Raw genomic sequence first — 4131 nt, forward strand, 5'->3', positions numbered from 1 at the left:
ATTCGAGGTGTGAAAACCACCCGAAAGTTGTGTGTGCGATTTGATACTTTGTGCATACTTAGTTGTTGTGATTACATTTATTCTCTGCGTATGAGTATAGTAGCGAGCATGAAGGGTTGCTTTCAGTCTATGTTGAACAGGGTCAAGGAGAGAAGACATTACAACTATTCAAACAAATGCACGAGGAGGATTGTAATATTCCCACCCGTGAATATTGACTTCCCGCACACGACGTAAACCTTGTGCAAAGGTTATCTCTCGTATTGAAATTATGGGCGGTGTAATGTGTGACCTGCACGCGAGAAATGGGGTCCTCCGCATTGGTAAATCAAAATCGAAAGTTCGAACCCGCAAGTCTCACATAAACACCCTCTTGGGAGGGGCAATTTGAATATTCAAGGCAAATTTTTTTATTTTTATCCCTTTTTCCCCAGCCGATGCACGACTGGAGAAAAGGGAGTGTGGGGGGATGGGACTTGAGAATTCGTGGACTGCATGGAGAAGGGGAAACCCATGCAAGGGGGCCACGTGTGGGGCTCTTCTTTTCCCCCACCTATATACACTCCCTCTAGGGAGGGAGGAAAGGGGATGCTGCTACGACGCCGTGTGGGTGAAGGGGGGGAGACGAGGTCTGCTGCCATCGCCGTAGGACTGAGTCCGCGTGGAGGAGGAGGGGGGGGAAGTCGCTACTCAGCTAGGGAGCCGCCACCAGGACGCCGCCGCCTTGCTGAAGACCACCAGGACTCCGCCGCCCTGCTGAAGGCCCCAGGCCGCCGGCCATCCTCGTCTTGACCACGACTTCCTTCCCAATCATTGGGACCCCCCGACGTCGCTGCTGTTTCCCAGAAGCTTCTTAGAAGCTTCTTTAAGAAGCTTCTAAGGTTAAGGCCATAGGCCTTGATCCTATGCAGGCTTCTCAGTTTTAAAACCGGGTTCGGGAAACTCCTATTCCTACGCGAGGAGAAGGTATCGACCTCCTAGCCGTCTCAAAGAGCAAGAGTAAAGGCTAGAGGGAATCTGCGGAGTCCGTAATCACGTCCACAATGGCTCCCAAGAAGACGCAAGGCGCACCCACCGGAGGTTCTTCCTCGGACTTACACGTGGATATCACCGCGGATCCACAAATCCAGGTTCCGTAAATATATTTCCACATGAAGAGATGTTTTAAAATACGGTTAACTCCATAGGGAAATTCATTCTACGTTGTCATTAATTCGTCGGTAGTGATAATAGTACATTCGATAAATTATAGATAAAGGATCCGTGCATATCATGCATCTCCAAAGTTATGAATGAAAAGTACTTATTCTCCTTGTGAACTTAGTTGCAAACTGTCTCGTCATGCATCTTCAAAGTGGAAGCCACATATGGCCTAGGATTATTGTTAAAGTGCATTAGTCATGTAGGAAAGGAGTATTTTACATTTAGTCAATAACTCCCTTTGTTATGATTCGTGTGAGGGATTTATTAACTTCTGTTTCATGGCATAATAAAGAACCTCGATCTTATAAATGGCATGGAGGATGATGCTTGCAAATAGATTAAGTCGATTCTTGCCTTAGTATTACATGAACTTCACTCACGATGTTGTTGTATCTAAGGGTCGCACTTTTACTTTCGCAAACTTCATTTCATCATGTAACGTCTAGGAATGATTGCATGGCTTAAAAGCATGAAATGCAAATACTTAGACACAAGGTTGTAGGTGTTATCCCTTGACCTAAATCCTAGTAAGTCCTATGTAGTTTACTCTTCAAATTATCTTGCCTTTTGACTTTAATTAAAAGGAAGGGATAGGGCTATTGCGGATCTTATGGTATGTGAAGGTAATGAATTACAGGTTTACATGTATTGTAACATTTTGCAACTATTTTCGACTCTAGATAAAGTATATCATCTCTAGGAAAGAATTGTCCTTGTCAAAGACAAGTAGGTAAATTTACCCACGTCATTTGTAGTATCACGACTGCTAGGGTTTCGAATAGGCATAGCTAACCAATTCAATAAAAACCTCAAGTACTAGCTAGGGCTTGGCACGTTAGAGATGTGGCCAAGTAACGTAATTGGACACCAAGTCGAAGTCCTCAAACCAAAGGTCCTACCCACCTTCCCGGAAAAATTGAGCCAATGGGACACGCACGCAAAAAATGATCTAGGGTTTCTACCCTAAGGATCATTCGACCTAGTGCTAGAACTTGGTTTGAGTTGGAATCCCTAGGACTGAACGTTGTCGGTCTAGTGCAATTAGGAGTGGGGTGAGCGAGAAGACGCCCTAAACCCTACTTCGAGTCCAATCATAATTCTTGACCAGAAAGCACCATTCAAAAGTGAAATGATCCCTTGGAATGGAGGCGACACTTGTGCAACAAGTTGCAACGTCGCATAGCACAATATATCTTAGGATCGATCCTAAGTGGGAACGGCCAGGATACTTCCGCTACGTGGCAGACACGGGAAGACCTAGATTGCAAAACCCGTAACATTCCATGGGAGTGCCGGGCGGAGTTTCTAGACATCCTTTCCGATGGACTGCTAAGACGTGTCCTGGATGATTCTAGTGGACACATTACAAGGATATCTCTCTAGATAGTATCACACTTGTCTGTGCTTTAAAAGCTTGTGGCAACATGGTGGCTGTTGATAAAGGCCAGGATGTCCATATGGAAATTGTAATGAAACATCTTGAAAATGACATTTTTATTGGCAACACTTTGGTTGACATGTATGCCAAATGTGGTTCCCTTTCCGAGGCGTTAAACATTTTTGACAGTCTGCCAGTCCAAGATGTTGCATCTTTTAATGCAATGATAAAAGGTTGTCATGTTCACATGCTTGTTGGGTGCATGCAGTCATGCGAATTTGGCATGCGAGGACCGATATATTTTCAAGATGATGACAAATAATTACGGCATTACACCCACAGTACATCACTTTACTTGTTTGGTTGAACTTCTAGCACGATCAGGATATCTTGGTGAGGCAGAGAGAATTCTGGAAACGATGTCTTCCTCACCTTCTAAAGATATGTGGATAGGTGGCCACAATATCAAGGTTTATGGGAAGAGGGACCCATCTGAGATCCCATGGGGCTCAGCTGGGGTGGACACTGTTGTTGAAGCTTCAGGAGTCTTTACTACAATGGAAAAGCACCTTCTGCAGATGCCCCAATGTTTGTGATGGGTGTTAATGAGGAAAAATACAAACCAGAGATGCAAATTGTATCAAATGCCAGTTGCACAACGAACTGTCTAGCTCCGCTTGCAAAGGTTATACACCAAGAGTTTGGAATTATTGAGGGTCTGATGACTACGGTCCATGCAACTACTGCAACTCAAAAGAAAGTGGATGATCCTTCTGGGAAGGATTGGCAAGGAGGCAGGGGTGCAGCATAAAACATCATCCCTAGCTCAACTAGTGCTACAAAGGCAGTGGGAAAGGTTCTACCTGCGCTGAATGGCAAGTTGACTGGCATGGCATTTAGAGTTCCGACTCCTAATGTTTCAGTTGTTGATTTGACTTGCCGACTGGAAAAAGATGCTTCTTACGATGAAGTTAAGGCAGCAGTCAAAGCTGCGTCTGAAAGCTCAATGAAGGGGATCCTTGGATATACTGAGGATGATGTGGTCTCTACCGACTTTGTTGGGGATGAGAGGTCCAGCATCTTTGATGCAAAGGCAGGCATTGCTCTGAACAAAAAATTTATGAAGTTTGTGGCATGGTATGACAATGAATTGGGCTATAGCAACCGAGTGGTGGATCTCATCAGCCATATTGCTTTGGTTGCTGCTGGCAAGAAATATTGAGAGCTTATAATCTACGAGACTTCGAGGTTGGGCCTGTCATTAAGCTGGCGGTTTTTGTGTAACACTCAAGAGCGTCCCCTATCAAGGTCACGGAACCAAGTTTTTGCTTTTTCTGGGACAGGGGAGCCGCGCTTTGGGGAAAGGTTTTTTTTAGGAGTAATGAACTGACGAAAAGGGAAAAAAAAAGCTCGGATGCAAAAGGGGAGTAAAGTTCCTGAAGGGCAGAGGCAGACGGGAGGCGGAAGAAAACGACCGTGGAGAGGAATTGATGTTTGTTAGCAGCAAGGCAATCTTCAAGCCTCCAAAGGCTATCCGAGGTGGAATTCCC

The 4131-nt window shown here is 45.0% G+C and overlaps 1 pseudogene; it reads left to right on the forward strand.

The window, feature by feature from the left end:
• The first annotated feature begins 3000 nt into the window (after positions 1-3000).
• Positions 3001-3914, forward strand: LOC148015257 (glyceraldehyde-3-phosphate dehydrogenase GAPCP2, chloroplastic pseudogene; annotated as a pseudogene).
• Positions 3915-4131: the final 217 nt, after the last annotated feature.

Source organism: Lygodium microphyllum, chromosome 24, assembly GCF_053477565.2.
Source record: "Lygodium microphyllum isolate KBCC chromosome 24, Lygodium_microphyllum_v1.1.10, whole genome shotgun sequence".
In the NCBI taxonomy this organism is placed as follows: Eukaryota; Viridiplantae; Streptophyta; class Polypodiopsida; order Schizaeales; family Lygodiaceae; genus Lygodium; species Lygodium microphyllum.